The 16,390-nt window shown below is 54.3% G+C and overlaps 1 protein-coding gene across 6 annotated transcripts in view; it reads right to left on the reverse strand.

The window, feature by feature from the left end:
• Positions 1-16,390, reverse strand: part of MIDEAS (mitotic deacetylase associated SANT domain protein) — a 65,415-nt gene that overhangs the window by 28,529 nt on the left and 20,496 nt on the right. For 2 of the 6 annotated variants that reach the window (XM_081227248.1, XM_081227250.1), the window contains exons 2-3: positions 13,720-13,834; positions 13,124-13,165 (exon numbers count right to left, since the gene is read on the reverse strand). The exons of 1 other annotated variant lie outside the window; for it this stretch is intronic. The gene's annotated coding sequence lies outside the window, so the exon portion shown is untranslated. Of the gene's footprint in view, positions 1-9,922; positions 10,219-13,123; positions 13,166-13,719; positions 13,835-16,390 lie in introns of those variants that run through there. 3 more of the 6 variants (XM_081227249.1, XM_081227251.1, XM_081227247.1) reach the window with 3 other exon arrangements.

The following is a 16,390-nucleotide window of genomic DNA, read 5'->3' on the forward strand; positions in this document are numbered from 1 at the left end:
TAACAGATATCCATAGAACCTCCCACTCAACAACGGCAGAATATGCATTCTTCTCAAGGGCACATAGAATATTCTCCAGGGTAGATCATAAATTAGGACATAAAACAAGTCTCAATAAATTTGAAAGGGTTGAAATCATACAAAGTATGTTCTCCAATCAAAACAAGATAAAATTAGAAATCAAAAATAGAAGGGGGCTTCCCTGGTGGCACAGTGGTTGAGAGTCCACCTGCTGATGCAGGGGACACGGGTTTGTGCCTCGGTCCAGGAAGATCCCACGTGCCGCGGAGCATCTGGGCCTGTGAGCCATGGCCGCCAAGCCTGCATGTCCTGAGCCTGCGTGTCCGGAGCCTGTGCTCCGCAACGGGAGAGGCCGTGACAGTGAGAGGCCCGTGTACCGCAAAAAAAAAAAAAAAAAGCAGGAAATTTGGGGAATTTACAGGAAATGAAAGTTAGAAGTAACTTGTCAAGTTCTCAGCTCAGAAAGGCCACTCCTTCCTTACTCAGACCATATTCTCCATACCTTCTGCACAGCCCTAGGAAGCTGCAGATCTCAGATATTTGCAAACGCCTGGGTAGCTCCACAACAGAACACACACTGAACCTGACCCCAATCTTGATCCCGGAATCAAAACAGCTGGGGAGGGAGAGCCCTTTAGGGCTGTAACAGCTTGTTATTCATCTCCCTGGGAAGACGGCCACAAGCAAACATCTTCACTTCCCCAGCCAGTCTACAGAATGTCCAAATGGCAGATCCTTCCCAAAGGAAGGAAGCTAACATATACAGAGCACTTCCCCACACCAGGTACCTGACATACCCTAATCCACGCATACAAACTTCCCACCCAGGCATCTCATTGTCCCCATTCTACAGAGGGAAACTGAGGCTCTGTTATTAAGGTGGCAGAAGATTCAAAATCTTGTTGTCTGCCTTTAAAGTCCTTGGTCTTTCCATCATCCTTCCAGAAAAATCCCAAATCTACACTTGTTGTGGGCTTCAGAAGGAATGCTATACATGAGAACCCCACAAAGCCAGCTGTGGATCCTCCCCTTTCTCATGCCCCCTCCTAGAACTGCTGCTTTTCCTGGGGCCATTTCCAAGTAGAGCATAGTATATAACACTCCCTCCCAAGAAATAATCCCAGCCCCAGCCTGCAGAAACAGTCTCCCCTCGAGATCGTGAACATCTGTAAGACCCCCTGGAAGCTAGGACAGCCCATAGGGCTTTGAGGTGGGAGGACTGCAGGCATGAGCTGGGAGCTGCAGTCAGCAGGATCACCCTCTGGAATAAGAGCCTCCACACCACATGGAGAAAGGTGGCTTGTGCCTCTCTTCAGAGCCAACCACCAAAGCAGGGCATAGCTGCGGAAGCTGAACAGATTCCAAATATCAAGGGATGTTGCATCTCACTCAGTCCAATTCCTTGTTCCACAAAGCAGCCCAGAGAAGGAAAGAAACTTGCCTGCAAATACACAGACAGGAGCAAGAATCAAGGCCCAGAATCAAGGACACCAATAACAATGCTTCATGCCTCCATTTAGGAGGCCCCACCTTTTGGCAAGACACTGTGTAGGGCTTGGAGCCAAAGTGAAACCTCAACATCACAAATGTAAGGCTTCTACTTCACCATCATCTCCACCTCTGACATTTCTTGAGGGCACTACTATGTGCCAAGCATGGTGCTGAGTGAACTCTACACACATGATCCCATTTAATCCTCACAGCAAGGCAGGTATTATTACACTCCTATTTCTCAACGAGGTACCTGAAGATCTGAGGTCACAGGAGTATAGAGGCAATGCCAGGACTGGAACCCAGAGCCTTTTCTGCAGGGCCTCAGGCTCAGCCTCCTGCTTGGGTACACATCAGGCTATTTGGGATGGACGGCAGCAGGCTCTGGGCCGTTCACATCTTCTCCCTGGAGAGCGGCTTCAGCTGGCCTGAAAACCAGTCATGTCCTGGAAGTGTGGCTGGCCAGGAAAGGTGAGTGAGAGAGGTCTGGGAGGCAAGGGGCTTTGAAAATGAAGATGCTACTGGTGATTACCACCACTGGGCCAACCTGTGAAGCTCAACATCTTCAGTTCAAGAGGAAGCCACATCCCTCCCGCACTCTGCAACCCCACACCCACGGTTGGCCAACAGCTCTTTAAAAATAAAGCCGTGACTTGCCCCAAATCCCCATGGGGCCCAGGTTCCTGTCCCTTCCCCTGGCACACTGAAATCTGGGTCAAGTCAGTCCATGCTTGGGTTCCTACTTGTGCCAATGCCCCCCACCCAGGGCACTGAGCATCAGCCCCAACGTGACAAGCCACCTCTCTGCATGGGGCTCTCAGAAGGGTTTCCTCTCAAGAAATGAAATTACTAAATGAAGGTTGTTCATTGCGCATCCTAAATAAGGGAGACAGTGCCCACCCACTCCAGAGGTCATTGGTCCAAATCTCAATTCATGGCTGATGGGACTGAAGCCCTGAGAGCTAACATGATTTGCCCAAGAACACATGGCTCATTCCTGGGGTAGAGCTGTGGTCAGGGCCTCCCAGGGGATGTTCTCACACTCAGCACTTCCTCAGACCTGGCTCTGCTGCCTCTTCTCAGGAGAAAGGAAGCGGGGGGTGGGCAGGAGCGGTGTCTAGTCGTGGTGTCTTCACCAGCTCTGGCTCATCTGCCTGGCCAGCTCCAGAAGGAGCTAAGACCTACCTGATGGCCTGGGGGGAGAGGGGGAGGGGAGTTTTTTCAGGGGGTCATCCTGCTGGTTTGGAGGATAAGAACAGGGATAATATGGCTCCCCAATACTTGCTAGTGACCAAGAAGAAAACCTTGCTGCCAGCAGAGGTGGGGTGGCTCTCAACATGGCTGCCTGGGGCCTCCTAGATGGGCTGCAGAGCGGGCACAGAGAGCCAGCCACCTGCCCCCCTCGTCCAGCCATCCAGTCAGTGTCACAGCCTTTCTCAGGTCCTGGTCAAGATCCAGGGCCTCGGCCAAATGCTCACACATTCCTTGCGTTTCTCCAGTCTCTGAGCAGCTGCTGCAGGCCCTCTTCTGTGCTGATTTATTCTTTATTGTTCCTGAAATACACCCAGAGGCCTTTGGCACCGGGCACCAGCAGAGCATCTAGCCCAAACCCCGAGTACACACCAACCAGGCTCTCTGGGACCTGAGCCAAGCCAGCCGGCATGATGGGCCCTGGGGTCAGACCCAGCAGCCAGGAAGGGAGGCCCAAGATCCCACCCACTCCAGCCTATGGTCCTAGAGCTGTTCTCAGACTACGGAGGCTGAAATATTTGGGGAGATGGAGATGCTTGCAAGGTTTCTGGGAGGGCTAAACTTTTCCACTCCTCTCACACATGAGTGACTCCCCAGCAATCCCCCGCAACACACACACACAGCGGACTCCCATGTGCCTATAGCCCTGCACAGCAGGGCCCCATGGCTCAGGCTGGGATTCTCGCTACCCTGTAAAGTGTTTGGAGAGGGAGGCCTCAGAGGGGTCTTCCCCACCCTTCCCAGCCCAAAATATCTCCTATCAGCCAGCTAATGGTGCCTGAATTCCTACCATCAACACTTCATTCCTAGGGTCAAAGCATTGTTCCCTGTGCACATGAAAATAGCCAGGAGAAGTGTGGGAGCTGCCTGGTAAAAAGACAGGACTTTGGGGTCAAACAGGATATGTCCTGGCTTCTCCAATCACTTGCCTCTCTGTGGGCCTCAGTTTCCCTACCAGTAAATGGGCACAATATCTTCATCTCATAGTTATTGTGGGATTAAATGAGGGTTATATATATATATATATATATATATATATACACACACACACATAGAGAGAGAGAGAGAGAGAGGGAGAGAGGGAGAGGGAGAGGGAGAGGGAGAGAGAGAGAGAGAGAGAGAGAGAGAGAGTGAGTGTGCCTGGCACAAAGTAAGAGCTCGATAAATGTGATTTCATTTCCCCCTTGCTGGGCAGGGGCAGGTCATTCATTATTAGTCTTCAACACCTGGAAGCGAATGAAATGGCCTCTTCCAGTTCCACAGCCGGCTGAGAGCAGGGCTGACCAGACAGGAACAGGACAAGGGAACTAGGAATCCCAGCAACAGTGCTGGGCTCTGCAGGCATCTGGCCTAGGGACCCAGGAGGAGCACACTCAGCACAGGCCTCCCCAGAACTCAGCTGCGCCAGCAGGGCCTGCAGGGACATGGCGGGACAGGAGTCCCCACATAAAACCTGGCAGAGCTTCCAAGCCCATAGTGGAGCCTCCACCCTCCTGGGCTCCCTCTAAGAGCAATAAAAGGGAAAGTGCCATCACCTGAGGGAGGCTGGGGAGAGGGTGGTCACAGAAAGTCTGAACAAAGATGCCAGAGGCACCGGGGCCTGCAGGGAGCAAGTAAGCCTGCCCCGAGGCCACCACAGTGAAACTCCCACAAGTAGAAGTGCCCGCCTGGTTATTTTTGGTATCTCTTCTGCCCAAAGCCAGCAAGGAAAGGCAGCTGCTAGCAACCTGGAAGGGCTGTTTACGCTCAAGTGTGCAAGCACTGTGCAAGGACAAAAAGAGCACCAGCAGCCACCGTGCAGAAGGGCCTCTGCCCCCTGCCTTCCTCTCCCGACTATCCCCGTACAGTCCAATCTGCACGCTGCACAGCCCACAGAGCGTGGGCACTTCTGCTTTCAGTCAGATCCAGTCTCCTAACCACAAAACTCACACACACACAAACAGACAAATAACTATGGAGCCAGCTGAAGACTGGGCCACACCCAGGGGCCGAGACAGCATTCCTCTGGGCTCTTCCTGCACTGAAGCGGCCCTTCCCCGTTTCGAAACTGGGAGGGGCAGGGACCAGGGGCAGGACAGAGGAGCCTTTCCTCTGTGAAGCGAAAGTGGGGACAGTCTATGGAACTTCAAGGAACTCGCTGCCTCTCAGCTTCCCCATTTGAAAGTGAAGGACTAGATGTCCCAAAGTGTTTTCCAGCTCTGGGTAAATCCTGGGAGCTGGAGAGCCCAGAACTAGGACCCAGAGCCAGCTGAAGAGGTCAAAGCCAGGTCAGGTGGGATGGAGGATCTGAGGCCAGCCAGATCCGCCCCAAGAGCTGCAGGGCAGGCTGGGGGGAGGAGGAGGAAGGGGGAGAAAGGCCAGACTACTTGCACTCGCAGCATTTTGAGTTATCACTCAAGCCGTTTCTGAGATCGCTTCTGAGTTCCAGGGCCTTCCCCTCCCAGGAACTGGCAAATTCTGGCAACAGCAGGCTGGCTTGGGGTCTCTGTCTGCCCAGCTGCTGCAAAAAGCTGGGAATCGAAATCCCTCACTATTTTCCTTCCTCTCTGGACCCCATTTCCCCAGATAAGACGGGTGGCCTCAGAGGGAACCCCCTTCTGGCTGCAAGCCTCTCTCCAAGCTTCAGCCGGGACAAACCTGCCCTGGCTGCTCCCCTCCCCCCTTCCCGAGACTCCTAGAGGAAGAAGCATTGCCTGGAAAAAAATAACACTCACCACAAGCTCCCTGTGGCTGGAGAGAAAGGCAGAGGGAACAGGGAGCACCTTCCCCGGCTGGCCATAGCACCAGGATCCGTTCCAGGAAGAGCAAGATCAAGAACCACTGCCTGGGACGGCTCAGGCCTCCAGCCCCTCTCCTCCCCACCAGTCCCCAAAAACCACAACCAGTAAGTTGCGTCCCGCAGGGAGACCCCGACCCTCACCCCTGCAAAACCCCAGCTCTCTTCAGACATGTGTTAACTTTCTTCTTATATAATATCTTGGTGTTCCCCCCACCCTCCCACTCCACCCTTGCTACCTGGTGAAACAGCCAAAGTGCTTTTAGGAGCAACTCCCACCCCAGGCTCCACCCAAACTCCATTGAGGTCACACTGAGAGGCTTCAGGTGAAGCAAAGACAAGCGGATTTTTTCCTTGGCTTAGAAAGCAGCCTTCCTCCCACCCACCTGAGCAGTTCAGCCTGAGGCCTGGGCGGGTAGGTTCCTGAGAGCACAATAGGATCTCTGGGAAGCTGAGCCCTTAACCCTCCGCTGCAGGGACAGAATCCCTTGCAAAAGTACACAGGCCGCAGGGTCTGGGCTGGTCCAGGCTGGAGTGCATCACACAGTTTTGCCCAGGGCCTAGGGATTTCGAAAATGAGCTTCATTTACATAAGCCCAGTGCCCTGGAAGGGTACCCTCCTACCACAAGCAGGACACCTTTCATTTCCTTTTCCCTGGAAGGAACAAAAGGCAAACAAGAGCTGGGCTTGGTAGGAACTGGTGAAATGCTAGCCATCATCTGTTGAGTACCTACTGTGTGCCAGTCACTTTGCATGCATGATCTTGTTTAACCTTTGCAGCTACCCTATGACTAATTATTATCATCCCCATTTTATAGGTAGGGAAACTGAGGCTCAGGAAGTTAAGCAATGCTCAAAGCCACACAGCAAGTGGGGAAGCTGAAGAATGAACCCAGGTCTGCCCAGGCCTCATTCCTATGCCCCTGCCAGGCTTCCTTCAGAGTCACTGCCCAGGTTATTGTCCACACACCATCCAGGAATGGTGTTCTGAGTGCGGGGACGGAAGTAGGTGTGCACAAGTTTTGCCTGATGGCTCTGGAATCTGAATTGATGTCCCACTAACTGTTATTGTTCCCAAGTGTGTGACCGTGAGAGCCCCTGTAAGTGTGCGTGTGTTGGGGGTGGAAGGAGGGTGATCTGGATTCCAAAGAGCAGTTTCCAACACCGAAGTTATGCTGTAATGCTTCTGATTCATGAAGTGAGCTCACAGTCTCACGATATCCTGAATGTTGCTTCGAATGCAAATGCAGATCCCGCAAGTAAGAACTGGGGATTTCAGCACACTCCACCCAGCTCCAGCCCAGCTGGAGGAGTTTCTTTAGTTCAGCCCCACACAGCCAGAGATATCCTGCCTGTGCAGAAGCAACTCTTCCAATAGAACACGACCCCTGGCTGCATTTCCTGCAGCCTGTGGAGTGTCAGGGAAGAATGGAGCCCCCAGGCTGCTTCTATACTAATTCGAGCACACACGGGAAGGGTGCCAATTGGCCTGGCCAAAGGAAATGCCCAGGTTAGCAGATTCCCAGGCAGGAGGCTCCAACACTCTTTCACCCTGAGGTCCCATTGGGGTCAGGATTACTGGGACATACTCTCCAGAAGGCCAGCCACAGGGCAGTGCCAGGAGACTGGGTTCACCAGCATCAGACTCACACATAGACCAACCCTTTTGAAAGCAATGGCACAGTATGAATCCCGCAGCAGGACTCACTGGGCCCACCACATGCTAAGTCCACGTTTTCTGGATGGAGATCTTTCATTCATTTGTTCAGCTAACATATGCTAAACACCTACTAGATGCCGGACACTGTGGGAACAATACAGAGCATATGCTAGAGCAGAGCTATGATAATACTGAAATGTGCTTTCCACATTTGATGTATATGTACTAACTTGCAAAATCCTCACCTCGACTCTTTGAAGGTATAGGAACTCTAGCTCCCAGTTTATGATTTGACCACCACATTATAGTATGTGCACAAATGACTATATAAGGTGGAAATGAGTATTCAGAAGAAGGCTGAGGCTTCTCCAAAGAAGTGACATTTGAAACAGGATTAGAAGGATATGCAGGAATCTCCCGGCTACTTGTGGCCATCCCCATTCCACCAGGAGCAAGGTTTCCTTCTGGGAGACCCAACCGCAGGAGAGGGGCTATCAATGCCAAAGATTCCTGGACTGGACCCACTCCCCTTCCAGGTTACGCTGCTCCATGCGCACCCCCCTGCCAATCCTTCTCCCACTCAGGGGGCCCAGAGGCCTTGGCTCCACTGCGCACCCCTTCCCTGAGCTCTGCAGCCACAGGAGGCCTTCAGCTGAAATCTGTTAACTGCATATTGCCTTTTTGTTTCTCCATTTATTAAAAGCAGCAGCCCACAGGGCTAAACACTCAGGCTATTTTTAAATCCCACATTTAAAAGTTGAACTCTCATCCCCATGGGCACTCCAGGGCACTCTTTCCTAGGGTGGGGTGAGGGGCTGACGGAGCCAGGAGTGTGGGTTCTTCCCAATGCTTGGAGAGACCACACTGGCAGTGGTCAGGTTGTCCCAGAGCAAGCTGCATGGTTGGGGGGTGGGGGAGGAACCCTCCAGGTTCTTCACCCCGCTGGCCTCTGGGAGCTACTCAGACCAGAGTAACCTGCCAGAGGCCAATCCAATTAGAGTGGAGACTGGGCCAGAGCCATACAATGAGATGGTTTATCACAGTAACTGAGTGTTTACACCCCTATTATTCACTGTCCAGAGCCGTAGGAAAAAGAGGATCCACAAATTCCCAACCAGGGACGGTTTCTCCTTTCCCCTTCATCCTGATGCCATCTAACAGCCTGTGAAAAGGGTGCATTTCTCTGATGTTAAAGCGGCACATGCACACCATCCCTAGGAGGTTCTGGAGCAAGACAAGTGGCTTCCTTCCCTTAGCCGGGGCCCCACAAGAGAGAAGAGACTTCTCAGAGCTGCGTTTCTTCCACTTCCATCAGGCCTCCAGTCTCAATCCTGAAGATGCAGGGCCAAGGAGAGGGCAGCCCTCCAGCCTGCCACCAGGCCAGGCTCCCCCTGTTGGAGCAGGCCAGACCTTCCCTCCCTCCAGCCACAGCTGCCAACAGGGATCCCCTGCACCCACGTGCCTAGGCGGCCTCCAGAGTCACCCAAGGCCAGCCAGGTCTCCCCCATCCCACCGTTCCCTGAGCGAGGCTGCACAGGCTGGCACACAGGTCCCAGGTGGGACGGTGGAAGCAGGAAGTAGCCACTAAAGTTGTGACCGACAAAGTTTTAAATGGGGGAGAGCAACTTCCCCTTTCATCCTTGCAGCAGCTCACTCTGGAGGCTGGGCTGCAATACCCAGGGGCTCCCACTTCAGAGTGGCAGGTATCTCCTCTAGGTCTGCCTTCCTGAGGCTTCCTTGGGGCTGAGGCTTGAAAGCGTCAGGCCCTTATCCAGAAGCCTCGTGGGGGCCCTAGAGGTGCAACCTGGTGCACACGCTCCTGGATGTGTGAGTTGTAAGGGGGGTATGACTACCGCCACCAAGCCGGCCTTACGCAGGCTCCAGGGAAAAAAAACCCGGGCTCCCGAGTTCCGCACAGGCACCACCAAACGCAGCACAAGGTGAGGCGGCAGGAGAACTCCGCAGGCCGCAGCTGCACGGGGCGTGAGGGGTTGGGCGAAGGATGACAGGTCTGAGGTGCGCCAGCAGCCGGCGGCGCCGGGGTGCGCGGGGTGAGGCCGGTCTGCCCGCCCTAAACGCTCCAGCTTAGGCCTCAACTGCACTGGTCCCGGTTCCCTGCCACCCCTGCACCTCTGTCCCCCAAACTCCGGGCGCGCGTGCAGTTTCCACGTCCACTCTCGGGTGCACACGGGAAAGGGCTCCCGCACCAAGTTCCCGCAGCTCGCGAGACCCTCCCGTACCTCCCGGACCCAGGCTCGGTCACGCAAGCCGGTCCCGGCGGACACCACGTTTCGCTCAGGCGAAGGAGCCGCCGCTACCGCCGCGGGCCGGGTGGCTTGGGAGGGTTTTCCTGCCGGGGCCGCGCCCGGGTGGGCGGGGGCCGCGTGCGAGCTGCGTAGCTGCACAAACACGGCGGGTTGGCGCTGCACAGGCACTTGCGGGCGGGGGGTGCGGGCCGCCGAGGGGGCGGGCGGCGGGGCGGCAAACGCACGTACACAAGCGCGCGCCCCCGCACCCCGGCCGCTCGGGCAGCAGAAGTTGCCGCGCCGCGCCCCCCGTGGCTCTGCGCCCCCGCTCCGGGTCGCGCCTGCAGAGCTGCAGCCCGCGCGCCCAGCCGCCACTGCTTGCGCGCAGCCCGGGGCCCCTTGGCCGCCGCAGCCAGGGCGGGCTCTGCGCCGAGCCGCGTGCAGGCCTCGGCCGCCGGCCCAACAGCCCCACTTACCCTGCTCCTACCCGAGCTCCGGCATCGGCTGTCCCCTTTCCGCCGCGGGCCGCCGCCTTCGGTCGCCTCCCAGGCTCCAGCCGCCTGCACACACTCCCGATTTTAAAAACAAACAGGCGCCGCCGCCTCCCCGCGACGCTCGCAGAATTTCCGCCTGCTCGCGCCTCCCGAGGCCGGGAAGTTTGCTGGCAGGGCCCGGGCGGGACGCGCGGGCTGTCACCCCTCGCTCCCGGCACAGGAGCCTCGGTGCACCCCGCGCCCGTGGTGTCCGCCTCGCGATCGCTCTCCCTCCCTCCGTGTCACCCCCCAGTCCTGCGATGCAGTGTCAGGATTGCACTGCTCTGACTCATCGGTTGAGCTCACAGCTTGAAAAAAAAAGAGAGAGAGGGCGAGAGGCAACAGCGAAGGAGGAGGACTCTCTGGCGTGCTACAAAGGATTGCACAACTCGGGGCTGGGAGCGCGGAGCGCCCAGCGGCGGGCCGGCGCGCGCGGCACGGCGGCGAGCAGGAACCAGCTCTACCACTTCATCAGCACAACTGTGTCGGGTCTGCCTCTCAGCCAGCAGGCCCGGCGCCGCCCACTTCCTGCGACCAAATAAGGCCGGAGAAGGCGTCTTTAAACCTCCGGCGGCTGCCCAGGCTGGGGATTTCCAGCAGACCTCACCTCCACTCCCAAGTCAGTCGCCACCCTCCCCCAGCCCAGGCCGGCGCCCCCGATGGCTTTGCTGGAACCAACAGGCCACGCGGATCGTTCCTTTCACACCAAGGTCAGGACGAGACGGTGACGAAATGTTTGGAAACCCAGCGGGCCTGCCAGGAAAGTATGTGTGTGATGTTGGGGAGGACACAGGTCTCTTTCTTCCACAAAGAAAACTCTCGTTTTGGATACGGTAAAGCATGCTTAATCCTCTCCAAGGCACTTCATTAACAGTCTCCCCAAGCTTCACTTTTTGGCTTATCAACATCCTAGTGGTGTTAAGGTTATTGAGAAACTGCTCCCAGCCCCTATAAAAGACCCATGTCTTGATTACTTAGGTGTGAAAAGCTCCTTGGTTTAATTCTAGCAACTGAGGCCCAAGTTAGGCAGCTTTTGACTGCAAGCCTATATTTCGCCTACCTTCCCTACCATCCCCTGATGCCTCCTTAACTGGCGGGAAGATGGGAAACCTTTCTGCTATTCAGGAGGTTCTTGCTGGCCCCCACATACAGTGAGGCTCCAGGGCCAGGAGAAAGTCCTGGGGAGGGAGCCCTTTTTTCCTAGTTCCTTTCATTTGTTTTTGTTTTTGTTTTTCTTTTCCCCAAGGAGATGGGTCAGAAGGAGATTCTTCTTTGAAGGAAAAACCACTGAAGAATACACCGTGTCCTGGCAGCTGCTTTTCCCCTGTGGCCAGTCCTGAGAAGCAGGTGCATCCCTTGCTTTCTCAGGGGGAAGGGGAGGGGCAGCAGAATGTGATTCTCACGGTCCCTCTGAACCTGCAGGGCAAGGACCTTCCCCACCGTGCCCCTCCCCCTGTCCCCAGTGGATGACAGAGATGACACTGGTACCTTCTGCCTAGAAACCTTCAGAACCCCACACTTGCTTCTAAGGGGCATGCCCTTCCTGTCCTCTTCCATCCCTTCACTGGCGGGGGCACCTGTGTGCATCTGGAGCTCACACCTTACCCAGGAGGAAAAGGGCTTATCTGCACCAAGGTATGACAGACATGTCACAGTAATGACAACTTAGTCTCATCTGCAAAATAAAGATAATTATGCCAGGGGACTGGACCGGATGACCTTTTAAAATTCCTTCCAGTTTAAAATCCACGATTCTGTGATTGTAAAAAATGAATGGGGCTTCCCTGGTGACGCAGTGGTTGAGAGTCCGCCTGCCGATGCAGGGGACACGGGTTCGTGCCCCGGTCCGGAAAGATCCCACATGCCGCGGAGCGGCTGGGCCCGTGAGCCATGGCCGTGGAGCCTGAGCGTCCGGAGCCTGTGCTCCGCAACGGGAGAGGCCACAACAGGGAGAGGCCCGCGTACCGCAAAAAAAAAAAAAAAAAAAAAAAAAGAATGGAGGAGCCAGGGAAACGACCTCCAACAAAGAAAAGCCCAGGCTCTCGGATTTAGCATCCGCTCTGACAGTATTGTCCCTGACAAGTCTCAGAAGATGTCCCCACACACAGCCCACTGGACAAGCCTGTGTGTGAGAGTTTCATCCCGCTCATTTTATGGATGCAGACATTGAGGTTCAGAAAGGTTGAGTGACTGGCACAAGACCACAAGGCAAGCCAGTAGTCTGTCGTCTCTCTGTTCCTCTTCCCATCTCCCCTAGAGGAAGGCAGTGAGCAATTGAGGGACTGGGACGCTCAGGCCTGCTGGCCCCCAGGTAGAGGCTGGACTCTCAGGACTCCTGGCAGAGGTTCTGTGTAAACCCTTTTTGTTTTTTCCATTTGTCTGATTTTTTTCCTTCCCACTGACACCTCATCCAAGTGAGGGAAGCAAAAGCAAAGCCGCCTGGTCTGCAGTGCTCACTCCTCTGCAAACCTGCAGCCATCCCGACCTCCCCCTTGGGCCTGGCCCCCAGAGCTGGCCTCGAGCCAGTCCAGAGCAAGTCCCCCGATAGCCAGTGTAGACAAACCCAGGGATGTTCCCCACCCAGCAGAACCCTGGCTGGGGAGCACATTTCTGGAAGAGCCTGCCACCATGAAGCCAGAGCCTAGCCTCCAGGGAACAAGTGGGAGCCGCTCCAAAGGGCACTCCTCAGCCTTGTCCCGCCAGGACTTCCTCTCTGTCCCACGCCGGGATGCTGGGCCAGGCCCAGGAAGCGGCACAGGGAGCAGAAGTAGGTGGCAGGATGCATGAGAAACAGAAGTCAGTGACCTGGAACAGCCCTGCTCATCTCGGAGCAGCTCATGCTCACAAAGGAAGAGAGGGAGGAGAAACGGCATGTGCGTGTGTAGGGGAGGAGGGCCCAAGACTGTCCCAGATGGCCCCTGCCTGGCAGGAGAAGTCTCCCTCCCAAAGGCAGGCAGCTGAGGATGCGTAAAGAAAGCTGCAGCTCTTCCGGGAAAGCCCTGGAGGTCAGTTTTGCTGCAGATATGACACTGACACGTGAAGTGAAAGTTTTGGTTTTAGAAGCTCCAGCCCTTCCTACAGAGGCAGCTAAGAAGGGTGCCCTTTGGGTAAGAAAAAAAAAAAAAGGCGTCCCAGGGACCTTACCCATACAGCAGACTTTTCTCCACCAGCAAACTTCTTTACAAACTGCAGAAAAGAGAGAGGTACAGAGCTCCAGTTCCCAGGGAGTGCATCTGCTGAGAGACACTCCAGGAAGCAGAGCGCCTAGACAGGATTTCAAACTCTGGGTCCCAGTGACAGTAGAATATGGCATTAGAGAGGCTTCCTAGAATGGCATCAGCTCTCTGGACTCCGCTCAGAGTGATGCCTCCCTGCCCTGAGTGGTCATCGTCGGCATCCACTTCTGGGACAACTTGAGACCATTAAGAAGCTTCCAAGGGTGAAGTCTGTGGTATGTGAATTATATCCCAATAAAGCTGGGATATTATTAAGAGAAAAAAAAACCAAAGCTTCCAAGGAAGCCAGGTTCTCACCACCCATCCACCTGCCTCTAGCTTTCTGCTCCCATCATTCACGATTTAAAAGAGGAGTTTTCTTCACCCCAAACCCCATGCCTGCTTTCCTGTCCTTTTTCCATTGTCCTTTCTCTGTCAGGACTTTCCATCGAGGCCAGCACACATGGTGTGTTTAAGTGAATAACTAACCTTTACAGGAATGTGGGGAATAGGGGGTACAAATACCTTTGAGGAAATCCCAAGTCCACAATGCTGGGTTCCTTATGTCCCTTATGTTCCTTGTGTCTCTGTTGTCATTTCCCTTTTCAGAATAAAGGTACTACCTCTAGGACCTCATTACCTGCAGTTAAAACAGAAGAAAGACAAGGTTGTAGAAAGAACAGGGAACCAGGACTGAGTTTGGGTCCCGCCTAACTAAAGCCAACCCACTGTGTGATCTTAGGAAAGTTGACACTTACCTTCTCCAAGTCCTGCATTTTGGCTCCCTAGGAGATGTACTGTAAGTATTTGCTACACAAACAATAAAAGAATGCCTACTTTCTCGGGACTTTGGAGAATCACAAGGACAAGAAAACTGCTTTATCATGCTATGTACCTATACGAGGTTACAATTTTTTTTTTTTTTTTTTTTTTTACTGTTTTACCCTATATCCCCTTCTCCCAAAACTAGCTTCTCCCTTTCAAAAACCTAGTCCAGTCAAGATTCTTTTTCCTCTGAAAGGACCCCAGGTCCACCCCCATCAGCCTCAGGGTGACCCTATGCTGGGCTCTGCCCAGAGAGACTGTCCCATCCAGGTGTCTCTCCAAGGCTTCTGCCCAGTCCCTGCTCTTTGTGTCCTTCCCTCCAAGCTCTTCCACTGTGCACCCTCCCAGCCCGAATAGGGACACTCCTTTGATGCCTGTGCCTTCTCTTCACCCCTTTTTTGCCACGTCCTTTCTGAGGGAGCAGGGAGCTCAAAACCCCAGCTGTGAAGTTAAGCCACCGTGTGCTGAGAAGTCCCTGCACTGTCTTCTCTTTTACCCATGAAAACCCAGGGGGCCCTCCGCCTGAGTTCACAGTTACCTCACCTGTTCCGGGGCAGGGCCGTGCCTGCCGCAGCAGCCTACAGCTGTCCTCATCCCGTGGCCCTCCTACCCCTGCCTCCACCTCCCTCTCTCGCAGGCCTGGGCCAGGTTCTGAGTGCCTTTGTCAAGCCTGAGAGGGAACTTCTGCAGATGTCCCCAGTTGCTGCTGTCACTAGGAGAGACGTCTGGCTGGGGATAGGGAGAAGGACAAAACAGGTGTGGCCACCACGGAGGGTGGGCCGGCAGGGCCACGGGGACAGAAACACCTTTTCCTCACAGAACCAGAGCTGCCAGCTTCCCAAAGGCCTCGTTTCAGCACAGTCCCACGTCCCCTGCAGAACCCCAGAACAGACTCCTTCACGATCTGATTTCTGGAGCTCAGCCTCCCTACCTTGTGTTTGTGGGCCAGGAGGAACGGGCCCTCCGAGATCCAGCGTGTGCACTGGGCATGCTTTAAGGCATTATTTTTAAACGAAAACAAATACAAATGATGCGCCTTGGACTAGAAGCCAAAATTCATATTCATGGGAATGTCCAGGTTAAGAGCACAGGCTGAGACCTGAGTCCAATTCTTGGCTCACACTAGCTTGATGACCTTGAGCAAGTTTCTTAACCACTTGGTTTTCTCATGTGCAAGATGGGGATGATAAGAGCTTAAAACAGTGCCTGGCATACGTTAAGTCTTCCTAAGTATTGACTCCCATTTTTTCTCATCTCCTAACTGATCTTCTAGTCTTGCACACCTATCACCCATACTGCCATCAGAGTGATCACATCCCTTTTCAATACCTCCCATCATCTACTGCAAAAAGTTGAGACTGTTAGCCAGACTGTTAGGCACTTGCAGTTCTGGAATGATCTGGCCCTGCCCTACTTCCCAGCCCCAGGCCCACATAGCCTAACCACCTGAAGTTCCCCAAGATGCCTGCTTTCTCACACGTGCTCCTCCTCCCCCCACTTTCAGCCACAGGTAAACCCGCCATACCCCGGTCCTGACTTAAGCTTAATGGCAGCTCTTCCAGGAAGCCTTCCTTGACTCCTCCAAGCAGAGCACGGCCACTGCAGTGTACACTGCTGGAGCCCTGCCAGAGCCCCTTAATCAGGTTGGTGCACTGTGAGTGCAGCTGCTGCGAGTATTGACTTTGAGCTACTGTGAGTGTTGACTGCTAAGGGCTCACAGCTGCCCCCTTCTCAAAGGGAGCCTTTGCTAGGAGAGAGCACTGCAGCCAGTGATTGACAAGGGGGGGTGGGGGTGGAGAGGGGTGGGTCCAAAAGAAAGGTGGGATCAAATCTGTGGTGATGCAGTTCCTATTGCAGGGCTCCCTGTGGTATCTGGCTGAAGCTAGCTCCAGCTGCAACACATCCCTCCTTGCTTAGCTTCTCCCCAGCCCAAATCTGCTTCCCTCACCTCCTGCCTCCTGGGAGAACTTAAATCAATACCAGGCACCCCGAACTGTCTTGGTCTCTGTCCCTAAGGATCAGACCAGCCACTCTCTCTCCTAACTCCCATGGCACGGTCTGTTTATCTTGACTCCATCCCCTACACCTTGCTCTACAGCTGCTTCCTGCACCATCTCCCTACTAGGTTCAGAGCTTCTGAAGGGCACAGCCTAGATCTTAGTCACCTTGTATCCCTGGTGCCTACACAGTGCCTGCACATGCTGGGTGCTTAGTAAGTGCTTGTTGATAAATGCACAAATAACATCTGTGGAATTCTGAGATAGGCAATAAAATGTAAGTATTATTATCACTACTTTTATTACTATTCTGTTTCTTCCATTCTAAGATGCACATTTTAATATCTCTGAAGTCAGGATGCATCTTACAATTG

The sequence above is a fragment of the Mesoplodon bidens genome (genome assembly GCF_964165515.1).
Source record: "Mesoplodon bidens genome assembly, chromosome: 3".
Classification (NCBI taxonomy): Eukaryota; Metazoa; Chordata; class Mammalia; order Artiodactyla; family Ziphiidae; genus Mesoplodon; species Mesoplodon bidens.